The sequence below is a fragment of the Mesoplodon bidens genome (assembly GCF_964165515.1).
Source record: "Mesoplodon bidens genome assembly, chromosome: 15".
Classification (NCBI taxonomy): domain Eukaryota; kingdom Metazoa; phylum Chordata; class Mammalia; order Artiodactyla; family Ziphiidae; genus Mesoplodon; species Mesoplodon bidens.
Window position 1 is genome coordinate 67,075,046 of NC_138171.1, and position 15,466 is coordinate 67,090,511.

At 44.3% G+C, this 15,466-nt stretch overlaps 1 long non-coding RNA gene across 1 annotated transcript in view; it reads left to right on the forward strand.

Moving 5' to 3' along the window:
• The window catches only part of LOC308628999, a 193,648-nt gene that overhangs the window by 174,502 nt on the left and 3,680 nt on the right, over positions 1-15,466 (forward strand). The window contains exon 3 of the long non-coding RNA XR_014017618.1: positions 8,263-8,372. This is a non-coding gene — a long non-coding RNA (uncharacterized lncRNA). The remainder of the gene's footprint in view (positions 1-8,262; positions 8,373-15,466) is intronic.

Below are 15,466 nucleotides of genomic sequence, written 5' to 3' on the forward strand. Positions count from 1 at the left end.
TCAACTAAATGAAGCAGAGGTCTAGGTAAGATGAAAACCAGCAGGGGCAACTCCTTTTGCTCCAGTTATGGGCTCCTCTAGGACAATAATAATACAATGAGAAATGCCACGTGCATTTGAAGTAAGCAGTAATTGGGGCAAAGGCATGTGTGGTCTAGAGAGTTCCACCTGGAGGAAGGCCAAGGAAGAAGAGAGAGCAGTTTTCTCAGTGGGAAGAGGAGATCACGAGGGGAATGGACTTGGGTTTTAAGTAAAATCCAAGAGTTTACAGACCCCACAGATTTGAGGAGGCAAATTAGTGCAGTGTTTAAAGGTGTAGACTCCAAGTTCAGACTGGGAAGAAGCCTAGCCTTTTAGTTTCCTTGATAGTAAAATGGGAACGGTAATAGTTGGGGTGATGACTGTGAGAATTAAAGGATGTACAATGCTAAAAACAGCACTTGATCCAAGGAAAAGTAACAGTAAATATTAGCTATTATCATCTCCCAATGACTCAGTCATAATCAGTGTAGACAAACTGAAGGTGTTGGAGCTACATTGCTTCCCTTGGCTCTTGCTTCATGGAAGACACTTGAGGATTAAGCATGATCGAATGGATTGTCCTAGTGGGTTTTATGGAATGGTTTGGCTTACTAATAGTCTTGATGACTTTTTTCTGCTTCAAGAAAATTTTTTTTTTTTTTTTTTTTTGCTGTTCTTTCTGACTAAAGGATTAGGATAGCGAGATGAGAGACAATATTTGTATATTTTAACATACACGTGATTTGATTCTTGATTTTTTACTTAATATTAAGACACATGATTTGTCTCGATTTTTAAATTAATATTATAATAAGCATTCTCCAGTTCCAGACATTTTTATAATGTTAATAATGTTAATTTATCCAGCTCAGCATTCCACCAATGGCATTGCTAATAATTACGATTTTAAAAGTTGGCAATACCTGTGATGGCTTTCAGTATACTAGCATGCCTTAGCATACCAGTGGTTATGAAAGATACTTTGGACCTAATAATTTCTAAGGGTTTTCAGTCACTTCTCTGGCTTGTATTGTGTTTGTTGGAAGAAATTAAATAATGATGAACAAATAGCCCCAACATTTTATGAAGAAAGGGAGATTGTTCTCCTGTGAAGACTGATTTATTTTAAAATCAACAAAAAGATGTGTGAAAACACATCTCCTTGGCTCTAGCAAAACCCTCAGAACCAGGAACTCTGAACACAGTAGAACTTGGCACTGAGTTGCCAATTAGAAAATGATTAGTCATGGATGACCTTCATGCTGGAGAAGTAATTTAATAATAGTATGCTCTGGCTGGGGGCTATTTGCTATAATCCAAATAAAGCATTTTTACAACTGAGTGGCAATATCCCAAATTTATCCTGGAGCCCTCTTTCCATGGAGGTCTAAAGGGTAAAATTCCTAACTAAAATTTTTATAAGACCCCCCGTGAGGTCTCTTTCACTGACAGTTGCAAAATTTATGAAGTCTTATGAATCCATCCAATTAAAGAAATAAAGTGTCTCTTAAATATATTCTAATTTCCTTCCATTTTCATTCCACTTGGAAGTGGTCTGTTGATGAAGGCCAGATAATAAGGCCCACAACTTTCCTATGATATTGCAAAGCACATGAAAAAAGCTCCTTTTGAAAGTAACTTACTAATTATTTTGTAAACTAGGGCAATTTGTTTCCTAGAGATTAAGAAAATACAATAAATAGGAAAACGTGGGGTCCTAATAAAGTGAGTAGCCTGAATAAAACATATGAGGGTCAGATCTATAAGCTGTTGTAGCCAGTTATGAGATAAGAATTTGGGAGTTCTAGGGACTTTCCTGGCGGTCCAGTGGTTAAGACTTCTCCTTCCAATGCAGGGGGGGTGCGGGTTCGATCCCTGGTCAGGGAGCTAAGATCCCACGTACCTCGTGGCCAAAAAACCAAAATATAAAAAAACAGAAGCAATATTGTAAGAAATTCAATAAAGCCTTAAAAAAAAAGTCAATTGTATTAAAAAAGAAAAGAATTTGGGAATTCCATCATCAACAGTGATGAGAGAAGAGCTTGATACCCAGGCAGGCACACTTGTTATGTTTCATCTGTATCATAGGAGTTGTTAGCTCTTCTTTTCGTCTCACCAGAAGCATCAGCCCATTGTCTTGCCAATTATTTTCAAGGTTCTCCTGGTCCTCTATGGGCATTACAAGTAGAATTCCAGATACACACACACCTGGGAGCCAGTGTAAGTTAATGAGATCCACACTCAGCAGGAAACATGAAAGGGGGTGATAAGGAATGGAATTGTGCCCTGGAATTTAGTCTTCTGTGTGTCCCTCCTCGTAATCCAGGCTGCTCTCATGACTCCCAGGTGTTTATCCCTTTTTAGACCTCACACAACTGTCTGACCCTCTTGCCAAGGCCTGATACCTCGAAGATTTGGTTGTTAGAACTGCCACCGATCCAGGGCCCTGCCCTTTGACTATATTCCATAAAAGCCAGGCCTTTGAGAAATAAAACCTTGCCTAACAAGGCTATCTTTGTAGATTTGTGACAAGGGAAGCCCCAGGTAGGGCCAGAATAGGTCCACCCGTCACAGAACAGTGCAGCGGTTAGAAACGAGGGCTCTGGAGTCAGACGTGAAGTTGAATTTGGGCTAAGACGCTTTCTGTGACGCTGTTCTCTGTGCTGCTGATTCCTAGGCTATAAAATGAGGTGTCTACCTCAGCTGGTTGGTGGGGGATTAAGGGGAATAATGCACGTGATGCTCTTACTCAGAGATGATGGAGTCATTCAGGACATTGTTACTAACTGTTGCAGGTTCCACTTCAGCCCAGTCTTGGGTTGGAGGCCTCATCACCCCATCCTCACCCTTCTAGGCCTTAGTAACTGAAGGACTCGGTACCCAGACCTGTCTGACACTGGACATTGGCTGTCTCAAAACCAGGGTCAGGAAACCATTGCTTCGAAACTTCCTATCCAGGTAGAAACAAAGTCATGAGGATGGAAACATATAGAAGATATGTTTGTAAATGTGAGTTGTAGCATGAAGAAAAAAATACACATACACACACAAACGAGGACATTCCATGAAAGTAGTAAAAAATCAGGTCAGTCACTGGTTCCATTGCCACATGAGTCCCTTGTATTTTTACAAAGAGCTGTCTGTTCCTCAGACTTCCCCCAAGAACTGAAGTCTTTGTACCTTAGAGCCATTGGGTCACCTTGTAGTCACCTTGCTCTGTTGTGGATTTATACCTGAATGATTTGGAGGCATTCCAAGAAAGATCATCTATCCAGCTGTGTTCATTTTTCTGAAGTCTCTAGGCAAAAATGGGGAGATCAATTGTGGCAATAACTTTTAGCATATGGTTTATTCATCTCTATTATCTGTGAATATTGGTAGCTCTGGACAGGGGTTCTTCACCAGGGGTCCCCAGATCCATAAATAGAAATCAGGGAGGTCTTTGGACTTGGATTGAAGAAAGTCTTTATTTTCCTGACTGATATTTATCAATTCCCTCCAATTTAAAGCTTGGAACCAATCCACAGCACTATTAGCAGTATTTGTGATTTTGTCACTAACAGAAGTCACAGATATTTTCATACCACATTTTAGTTGTTGCAGCTCACAAAATATCATTTATGCCCTTCACCACTTCAAAATTAGGATAGTTATGTATTAAGGTAGTTAGCTTTTCAATGCATTAAATAGATAGTTATTTGCTGCATTTATTAAGGTAGCTGGTTACTAAATGTATTCATAAGAAAACACATTCTTGTGAGAAATGCGTAATCACAATCTAATCATAAGAAACACCAGATAAACCCAAATTAAGGGACATTCTAAAAATAACTAACAAGTATTCTTCAAAAGTGTCAAGGTCACAAAAGACTAGGGAGACACAACAGCTACATACAATGTGGGACCCTGGATTGGATCCTGGAACAGTAAAAGGACATTGATGGAAAAACCAGTGAAATCCAAATACAGTGCACAGTTAAGTTCAGAGAATGGCACCAATGTTAATTTCTTAGTTTTGATAGATGTACTACGGTTATCTAAGATGTGAACATTGGGGGAATCTGAGTGAAGTGTGTATTGAACGTACTCTACTATTTTTGCAACATTCTGTAAGTCTAAAGTTATTTCAAAAGAAAAGTTTAGAAAGAATTACATTTGGGAACTGAAGAACAAATAAAGAACCACATATATTACTCTATCAAAATTTGTTTTTATAATATTTTGACAAAAGTATTTAAAATAATTCTTTTCCTTTGAAATCCTGTGTACTGTATTTTATGAATTAAAATATTATCCTGAGAAGCAGCCCACTGACTCGCTCAGACAGCCAGAGGGATCATGCGTGCAAAAAGATGAAGAATCACTGATTTAAGGCAATTGAAAGCTGCAGATACCAAATGCCAAAGTGATTGGATTAAAATCTATGGGCGGGACTTTCCTGGTGGTCCAGTGGTTAAGAATCCATCTTGCAATGCAGAGGACGCCGGTTCGAACCCTGGTTGGGGAACTAAGATCCCACATGCCCCAGTGCAACTAAGCCCATGTACCGCAACTACTGAGCTTGCATGCCACAACTAGAGAGCCCGCACGCCACAACTACAGAACCCATGTGCTCTGGAGCCTGCACGCCACAACTAGAGAGAAGCCCGCACGCCGCAATGAAAGATCCTGCGTGTTGCAACTAAGACCCAACACAGCCAAAAAAAAAAAAAAAAAAAAAATCTATGGGAAACAGGTAGCCAGAGGAACCTCTTCACTTTGGCTTTAGTTTTAAATGAGTTGGCCTGAATCCAAGGTATTTTCTTTTTCTTTTTTTTTAAATTAAATAATTTATTTATTGGCTGTGTTGGGTCTTTGTTGCTGTGTGCGGGCTTTCTCTAGTTGTGGTGAGCAGGGGCTACTCTTCGTTGTGGTGCACAGTTTTCTCATTGTCGTGGCTTCTCTTGTTGCAGAGCACGGGCTCTAGGCGTGCAGGATTCAGTAGCTGTGGCACGCGGGCTCAGTAGTTGTGGTGCACAGGCTTAGTTGCTCCGCGGCACGTGGGATCTTCCCGGGCCAGGGATCTATCCTGTGTCCCCTGCATTGGCAGGTGGATTCTTAACTACTGCACCACCAGGGAAGCCCCAAGGTATTTTCTTTAGTGTCCTTCAGTTCCCTTCTACAGATGTGTCGTGGAGGGAAGCTGACTTAGAATGACAGGGAAAACCAACACACTGAGGGCTTCTGGCCGTGAGCCACACACCTATTCACTGGACACTCACATCCTTGTCCCAACACGGCACTGCAGAAGGCTCATTTTTCTCTGTCGTCCCACATTTGTTTTGAGCTTGGGTCAGGGTTTAAATTATTAATCACTTCCTGGGATATTTGCTTCTCAAATCGGTTTCCAAACGACTTTAACTTGTACGCACAGGCTTTATCCTTCTGCTGCGCGGTTATGTAAAAACAACCTTGTAGATGTTACCGGCCACCTCTGCAGGTGCTGGCATTGGAGCCAAATCTACAGAGGAAGCTAATTGGAAACAACATGTCAAGATGCTTTTTGGGTTGGCTATTTATTCAAAAGGCTGCATAACAAAAGAGGCAGAGAGGAGAAAAGAACAGTGCCAAGGAAGAAGGGTGGGATGAGGAATGTGGCTGCATTAAGTCTGCCCCCCCAGTAAGGGATGGGCATCTTAAATAAATACGGGTACCAAACCTACACCCTTTCCTTCCCTGTTCTGAACTAAAGAGGCCACTGAGCTCTTACTGGAATGAACGTCAGTGGCTTAAAATGGAAACATGGGTTTCAAACAGTGTGGAAACTCTCTTTAGAAATAATCTAATAAAATTAAATGGAAAAGTACAGGCTGTTGGCTTTACAGTACTGAACAATGGTTTGGCCAACGTGTACAGAAGCAGAGCAATATTAAAACACTGCTGTCAAGTGATGCGGTCCATCCACAACCCCTCCCCACTTAGTAAACACCTCCATTCAGGCTTCCCGAGTGGGGATACCTGCAGAACTGTGCCTGTGTTTGGCCAGATAAATGCTTTGATGCTGCAGCTGTAGGGACCATTCCTATCTGTGAGAACTAGTGAGGTTTGTACAGATTCAGAACGGAGAACGGCCTAAGGGAAGTCTTAAAAGCAGAACTGAATTTAAACGTCCAGTGAGGGTTTGGAAACTTACATGCCATGGGGCTTTAGGATCTGTCTTTGTGCTTTCTCTGTTGAATAGAATTAAAAACAAGGCAAGTGTATCTTGCATTCCCTCCAAGGAACTCTTGAGCTACTGAATGGAAATTTAGGTGGATCACTTACGATGTGCCAGACAGTGAGTTAAATGCTTTACAGGTATTATCTCCTTTAATTCTTGCTGTATTCTTAGGAGTTGGGTATCATCGGTCCCATTTTACAGAAATGCATGAGTTCTTTGTGGAATAGGGTTTGTATTTAGTGCCAAGCCACAGCTTCCTAGCCCCTGTCTTCAGCTTGGCATTCTAAGTCCTGATCTGGTTGGAAATCGTGAGTTTCCTTTAAAAGCAATCCATGTTACTTTCCCTTAAGAAAATAGTCACATAACTATCTTGAGAGAGGAGGCGCCATAAAACACATTATGTCTAAAAAAAAAAAAACACAAAAAGCCCCCACACATTATGTTTAAAAGCGTAGGATTTATTTTTTTAGTTGTACAAATTTGTGGTAAAAAATCTTTTAGATGGGCTTCCCTGGTGGCGCAGTGGTTGGGAGTCCGCCTGCCGATGCAGGGGACGGGGGTTCGTGCCCCGGTCCGGGGGGATCCCGCATGCCACGGAGCGGCTGGGCCCGTGAGCCATGGCCGCTGGGCCTGCGCGTCCGGAGCCTGTGCTCCGCAACGGGAGAGGCCACAACAGTGAGAGGCCCGTACCACAAAAAAAAAAAAAAAAAAAAAAATCTTTTAGATGAATACATTACAGATAAGAGTTAAAGAACCTGCCAGTTTATGACAGTGAGTGTGAAAGTAATTCCAGGCCAGACAGGAAGATTTTAATTGAAAAAGAGTACATATCTGAATTAATTAACAAGGGGCCATGAACTTCAAAAATGGTGCCATTTTGAAATGCTGGTGCTGGACAGGTGTCATTGTAACGGGATGGGAGATGAAGCACCTACCTGAGAATTCCCGCCAACTCTGGAATCAATAGACGGTAGTAGTTGGTTGGGAAGTCCCATTAAGGGCGGCAGATGCTGGCACTGTTTTAGGAAGCTTCCCTTGGGGGCCAGCTCAGGGTAACAGATAGAGGGCTGAAAAGGGGGACCTTCAAACTGAAGATCAGGTGGGCTTTCAGGTCTGGAGGCATCAAGCGCCCTGGTGGGATGACCACAAAGCTTAGCTCTCCTGCCCTCCTCTGCTCAGGGTAACCCTTTAAGGTAGTGGTTAGCAGCATGGGATTTACAGTTTAAAGGACTGTGTTCAGATCTCTGCTGTGCCACTTCATAGCTGTGTGATGTTTGGCAAGTCACTTCACCTCTCTGATTCTTAATTTCTTCATTATAAAACAGGATTTTTATACTACCTCCTATAGAGTCCCATGAAGTTTAATTAGTTAAGTTATGTAAGGAACTTGGCAGATTTCCTGGTGCTAGAGCTAAAGGAACAGAACAAATTCATAAGAGTTAGATGGATACACAAATGGACAAAATGTCAGTGTGTCAATTCCATGGGAGTCGGGTTAACTCAAAAATGTGTAAAATATCATTAGTATATTTTCTCATTAAGTATTTTATGCTCTACTTGACTATAGTGAATGGAAAAAATATCGAGTGAAAGAACTTGCACAAGTTCACAAATAGACTTCTCCCATAAAGTCTAAAGTTCCTCAACATACATTTAGGAAAACAGAACCCTTGAGGTTGAAGAGAAATATAACATCCACTACCTTCAAGGAAATTACAACCTAGGGCTAAACCTATACTAGCTAGGACAGAAGATGCTTTCTTCAAAATACTTGTATGGCATTAGGTTTACCTTTACATTTTTATTCTCTAGAATGATTCTTTTTTCTTTAGGTTCATTTAGCAATTTTAATGCATTTTTATGGAATAAAACATTTGTTTATTTATTATTACTGAACAATACATTTCCCAGGAAAGGCTAGCCTGACAAAACTTTCATGCATACCTGAAAGACTGGCTGATCGGTTGTGACCCCATTAGTTTGAATCAGTGATACCCATTCATTATTCAACAGACATTTATTGTGCACCTACTATGTTCCAGGCACTTTGCAGATGCACGGAGTAAAGAGGTGAGACAGGGCAACCCTCCTGTCATGAAACACACATACCAGTGGGCGATGTGGAGCAGCGCTAACAGCAAGCAGCCACCAGGTGTGTAATGTCATCCGACCTCCCCCCATCCCCCATGGGACACCCCCACCCCCCGAGATAGGTGCTACTACACACCCTCCTTACAGAGGGGCACAGAGAGGTAGAGCAACGTGCCCAGGATCCTGCAGCTAGAACGTGGCAGGGCTGGAATTAGAACCGGGGGTCTAGTTGTTGAGTCCAGACTCAACCATCGGGCTATGCCACCCCTTTAAAGAAGAAGAGCAACTGGTAAACAAGTAAACATAAAAAAGAGAGTTTCAGAGACTGATAGTGCCATGAAGGGATAACCATTATGAAGAAATTAAACTGGACGTTAGTAGGAGAGGTTAGTGGTGATTTCTCTGTGGGGCATGTTTGCACTGAACTCCGGGAGGAGCATGAACTAGTCGTGGCCTGATCAGCTGGGGGTGCCAGCAGAGGGGCGTTGGGGCAACAGAGCAGAAACAGCAGTGAGGCGAAGGCTCCAAGGAAGGGGTAGGGTTGTGGCATCCCAGAAGGCCAGAGGGGCTAGAGCACAAGAGCAGAGGTCAGGTGGGGCCCGAGAGCTAAACAGGGACCCGAAGTTCATTCCCAGAGCTGTGTGAGCCCTTTCACAGGCCGGGAATGCTACTCAACACAAACTACGGAGAGAAGACCCTGGAGTGACTTTGTCTTGTGAAGAAGAAGCCATCCTATTCTTGGTACTTTTGACATAGACGCACCCTCGGAGGAGCAGGTCCTTCTCGCTGCGTACATCACAGATGTCACCTGACCACAAATCTTCTGCCCTCGAGACTCGCTGCCACCAGCCAACTGGCCAAGCAGCTGCTGTTTGCTCCACGGGACAGGGAGCACATGATTTTCCCTCATCATTCTAGTCTCTGCACCTGGAAATACGTGCTGGGAGGGAAGGAAAGCGTACTGGAGAAATAGAATTAATATGATAGAAGAGAATTATTATAAGGTACTGGTGCACACAATCCTGGAGGCTGAGAAGTCCCAAGGTCTGCCCTACTCAAGGTAGAGACCCAGGAAGGATGGTAGTTCTAGGGCTTGAGAGCTGCAGACCTGATGGTGTAGGTTTGAGTCTGAGCCTAGAGACCTGGGAACCAAGAGGGCCAGAAGCAGGAGAATTCAACCTTCCTCCCCCTTTCTGTTCTATTCAGGCCCTCAACAGATCGGATGATGCCCCCCTACCACGACTTGGGGGTTGGGGGGTGCATCTGCTTTACTCAAACTACCAATTCAAATGCTAATCTCAGGCTTCCCTGGTGGAGCAGTGGTTGAGAGTCCACCTGCCGATGCAGGGGACACGGGTTCGTGCCCCGGTCTGGGAAGATCCCACATGCCGCGGAGCAGCTGGGCCCGTGAGCCACGGCCACTGAGCCTGCGCGTCCGGAGCCTGTGCTCCGCAGCGGGAGAGGCCACAGCAGTGAGAGGCCCGCGTACTGCAAAAAACAAAACAAAACAAAACAAGTGCTAATCTCTTCCAGAAACACCCTCATAGACACACCCAGAATTAACGTTTAACCAGCTCTCTGGGTACCCGGTGGCCAGTCAAGCTGACGAGAAAATTAACCATCCCAGAAGGGGAGCAGGCAGTACCCCCGTCTCCATTATTTGCTCTGTTAGCTTCACTGTGCTTTATGGAAACTCCCTGTCCAGTCCTACCTCCCCACAGTCTACAGCAGAAGGAAGCTAGAGTTGACCGAGAGAATCTCTTTGCCTTTTATCTCTGCTGCCTTTATGCCTGAATTCCAAGGAAGCTGATCTTTCCTGTGTTTACTGCTTTGTGCAGCCACTAAAGAAGGATGAGCAATTGTCTCTCTCTACCAACATTTCCAAAATGTACTTGGCTGGAGATCTCATTTGCATGACAAAGATGCCCCATTAATGAGCCAGTGGCCTGGTGGGCCAGGCGGGCTTTGGGGCACATCCAAAGGGACTCTATGAAACTACAGAATTGCTTATTACGTACGATGCCCCCTCCAGGCAACGACACTCAGACTGTGGGACAGCTTCCCTGTAGTCTGCGTTCTTTGTCCTTTGGAGGATCTGGAAGACAGCAGGGATCAGTGAGAACTATGCAGACTCCCAGCTCTGCTCAAGGGTCTTGGAGGCCATGCCTTCGAGGTGGTAGTGGGCTAACTCTTATTCAGAAGACTCACCTCTACTATAATTGTTTTCTTCCTGATATTCTGCTTTATAGATCAGTCATATGACCTTTTGAGGCCACAGGGTTTTCACTGTTGAATAGTTCTTCAGAATAACTCACACGTCCCGAATGTGTGCTGAGTGCCAGGCACCATTCCAGCATTCTCGTGGGTTATTTCGTGTAACACCAATGGCTGCCCTTGAGCTACGGGTGATCATCGTACCCATTTTACAGATGAGGACGCTGACCCTAACCACATCTGAAGTCCACCAAGGTGGACAGAAATGCTCTCCTTGCTGGGCTCCCTGAGCTGTGTGGGAAACGGAATTCCTGTCTTCTCAGGATGCCACTGCTGTCTCCCACTGTCCCTTCCCCTCTCCTCTCTCCTGACAGATCCTGGATTTGCTCAAAGTGACAATGCTAGGGGACTGGGGATTGGCTCCATTTGTATACACACAGGATTTGTGGGAAGACAGGTGCGAGGGTTTTCTCTCTCCAGTTCTCCAATCACTTTTCCCCTTTTCCTAGGGTGTGTCTTCATCTCTTCCACGCGAAGAACATCTTTCTCCTTCTCTCTGGTCTCCCCAGAACCATAATCGATGCTCTTTCTTTACTTCGATTAAAAAAATCCCCATCCCAGTAGCATTTTTTTTGTTTGAGTCTCCCTCAGATAGGTCCATGAAAGAGGGCAAAGAGCCCAGATTCTATTTGGAGGAATCTTGATCTACGTGTTAATTACGCACCTCAGTTTTCACAGTGTGTTACTTTGGTTGCAGACCCAGCCTAAGCCAGATCCAAGTGGGTTGTACAACCAAACCCTGGGAAGGACAGTGACCAGTGATGGGGTTCAGGATACTCTACCCCCAAATACAGCACCTTGGCGTGTTGAAAATTTTAAGCTAAAGGAGTCTGAGAAAACAGCAGAACTACCTTCTCCCCTGCAAAAGGTCATAAAATCCTCATGTGATGGATGCCCTCCTTATACCCATAGGAAAGAGAATCTTTGTCTCCCAAGACAAAGAGACACCAAGAAGAATCTAAGCAAACAGGACATGCTAAGTCTCCCCTGTTTACTAGCCTTCCTCCTACCCCTTAGCCTGTCGTGTTCCTCCACGACTGTCTGCTCTTCCTCAAACCCAGCATAAAAATACCCAGTTCTGTTTCTTTGGGTCTTCCTTTCCTTATGAAGGCACCCATGTCAGGTAAAACTTAACGAAGTGTCTATCCTTTTCTCCTGTTCATCTGTCTCTGGCAGTCTACTTTTCACACCCAGTCAGGCACCCTACAAGGGTCCAGGAAAACTTTTGCTTCCCTCTACAGGGTGAACCCACGGCTCGGGAGACCTGAATGGTGCTGGGTCTGTGCTTGACTTTCATGTCTGTCTCTCTGTGATAGTTTCATTTCTCTCCCATGAGAAGGAAAGCACGGCTGATGGCATCTCCCAAGCTTTGTATTTAACAACTTCACAGAGGGACTTACAATCCCCCCCTTTTCTCCCTCTGGGAGGATTCGTTGGGCCAAGCAAAGACCCAGAGTAATAACATGATGGCCCAGAGTTGCCATGGGGATCACGGGGCTCTGAAGAGAAGGGCTGGGCAGATGGAACCCTAGATATCCAGACAGTTCATCATCCTCATTAACGTCCCAGTACAGCCTCTAAGGTAAAGCACATTATTGGACTTAACTGAGAATTAAATTATTTCTGACTTTTGAGCAATTGCCTATTGCCTTCTGTTTTGATGTTAGTTTCTGCCAAGAAGACCTCGAGCCCTCCTGCTACCCTACTCCTTGCATGTGTTCCTTTCCCATGTCCCCCCGCCAAGTACCTCCCTGGATTGTACGAGTTCAGGCTGTCCTACCTTGCCTTCTCTAAAGACACATTATTAGCTCACCCCTTTTACTTCTTTCTCACTTCCTGCTTGTACCTCCTAATTAGCACCTTTTCTATAATTGATTAATCCAGAACATAATGCTGACAGCATGCTGCGTCACTACCTGGCTATTTTATTCTACATTCTTCGGTTCCCAACTAGATTGTGGGTCCCTATTGGCAGGGACCTTATCTTATACTTCCTTCTGCTGTACTTCATGTCATAATGTCAAGCGTACCAGTTAGGTTTGCATAGCAAACCACCTTAAAGCTTAAGCTCCACCTTAGGAGCTTAAAATAACAGCCATTGACTTAGCTTGTGCTTCTGTGAATTGACAATGTGAGCTAGGCTCAGCGGCGCCGTTGTGCTGGCCTTGTCTGGGCTTACTCACAGATCTGTGCTCAGTGTCGCGTCATGGTCATGTCCGCGGCGCTGCTTCTGGAGTTGGCTGGTTGTTGGCTGAGGTGGAGGGATTGATTGGCTGCACGGTTCTCAGCAGCCAGCACACTAGCCCAGCTCCTTCACGTAATGACAGCAGATTTCCAAGAACAGCGAGAGAGGAAAGGCTCGGTGTGCAAACGCTTCTCTTGTCTCTGCTCTTGTCACCTTTGCTTTTGTCCCATTGACCAGAGCAAGTCACACGGCCAAGGTCAGAGTCAGCGTCAAAGGAGAGCAACAACATGGATACAGGAAGGAGAAGTTTTGCTGATTACATAAGGTATATTCAAAGTCTCAGTCTCAGACATATACATATCTGCCCAGTTAAATTGTATATTTTCTTTTAAAACTCTAGCTCTTAAAAAGTTAGTAGAGATGATTTACTTGAAATCATATTACCTCTGTAGTCATGTTCTATTTTTTTTTAATTGGCCTTTTTTATACTACATTTTCTCACCTTCTCTCTCTCTCTCTCTCATTTCTCCCTTGATCCTTTCATTGACTGGATGGAATATATTTATCACTCTGAAGTTGGATCCTGCACTTTAGGGCTTTATGTGTGTGTGTGTGTGTGTGTGTGTACGTGAATATATGCATGTGTACGGCAAATAGGGAAATATTTCTCCTTTGCCCAGTTTTAATGTCCTATAATCCAATGTCACATTCTTCGAACATGAGTCAAGTTAGAATGGGAAAAAACTGAATACATACATGATTTCCACATGTGCTAATTTTCTCAATGTTCTAGGAAAAGCAACAATACCAAAGCTGGTTGGACAGGGCATTCATTCCTTAGGTATAAGTTCTATGCCTCTTTTGAAGCAGACTCTGGAAAACAACTTTGAGGCAGTGATGCTGTAATGGTGGCAAACAACCATGGTCCATTGAACTTCCGATTCAGCAGCCAGGGATGGTGACCTTTACCTTCATGGGTGAAGTTCACTCCTACCAGAGAAGGTCCAAGCGTGTCAACTAACATTTCAGGTCAACAAAGTACTTCAACTATTTTGACCAATGGTTACTCAATATACATTATGCTCACTCCACTGAATGGCCCCCTGTAGAGAAATGTGTGGCACATCAAGAAAATTATTCAGACCCTTTATTTGGAGGAGTTTATCAACGTTTAGAACTTTTGAAGCAGAAGGCCAAAATAGTATAATAGTTTAAGAGACTGCCTTGAGGTCTAATCCCCATAATAAGCCCTCATTGTATATCACTCGTTGTAGTTCTGTTTCTCTAGTCAAACCATTACTAACATTCATTTTTCCCCTTTGCCATTTCAAACAGCATTGGGAAGAAGTGGCACAGAGCCTTAGTTTGGGTTTTCCCCAGAAGCAGATACTGAGACAAGGGCTTGGGAGTAGAGAGTTTATTTGGGAGACAGTCCCACAAAGCTCTGTGAGGAGGTGAGGAGAGTGAAGCAAGGAAGAAAGAAGGCAAGAGAGAGAGTGTTACTGAGTGTTGCCCCTGGGGGCACCTGGTGAGCAATCAACCTCAGAGTCAACACCGCAGTGGGGAGGAAGGCTGGGCATCCATCCACCCGTCCCCACTCTCCTCTGGGTGAGGACTGTCCCCAAAGTCATTCACTCTGTTGCCTCAGTCTCCCCATCTGATAAATGAAGTCATTGGGATATTTTTCTAGGCCAGGAAAAGGTGGACTAGACAAAATCCAATGAGAGGAGATGGCATATCAGGAGGTGGTGAGCTCTGTTTACCGATTTAAATTGTGTTTTTAGTACAGGTGCCCTAATAAAATTCTATTTCCGCTTACAGTTGTAAAAGTGAACCATTAAAATCTTTCCCTCTAGTTAATTAGAGCCTGCTGCCTACCAACCAGTGGGTTTACAACAACATTTATCCTCTTGCTTGTGGTCTGTGGGTCAGCTGTGTCTCAGCCGGATGTGGCTCAAGGTGGCAGTTGGGTTGATGTCTACTCCCTACGTTTCTCCTTGACCAGTAGCCGCTGAGGTTATGCCCTTTCCATGGAGGTTCACAGCAGTGCAGGAGGCATGTTCAGGGCTTCTGTGCAAATGGTGTTCATTAATATTTCATTGACCAAAGCAAATCAGGCCCAAAACAAGGGGTGAAGAAGTGCCCTCAGTCCACCATGAAGCCATGGCAATGGCGGGGACATTTAATTTTATAACTGGGGGGGAAGAAATGAAAGCAATAATCCTACCCACCGTACCATTCTCATGTTCAGAATCACTTCTCATCAGCCTCTTAATCATACCTGCTCTTTTGGCCTCTTCTGCACCCCACGCAGTGCCTGGCTGGGTCTCTCTACTGAGATTTCCTCTCACTGTCGTGGCATTTCCTATAGGGAAAACGTCTGTAGTAGACTGTTCTGGTGCCCGCCATGCAACCATTCCCCAGCTGCTGTGAGTGTTGGCTGCTAACGGCCCAGAGCTACTCCCTTCTCCGGAGAACTGCCCTCTGTTGATGGGATGCCCCACCCTGGGAGGGGAAACCCAGAGACATGATGGACTTATGCAGAGTGCAAAATCCAGCCCCATGCCTCAAGGTGAGGACAGCTTGGCAATATAATTTAGGTTCCAGAATGTTCCTGTGGATCAGGCCTAGGCTAAATGTTCTTTGAGACTACATCCTATCTTATTTCTTTTCCTATCCTGCTTCTCTTACTCCTT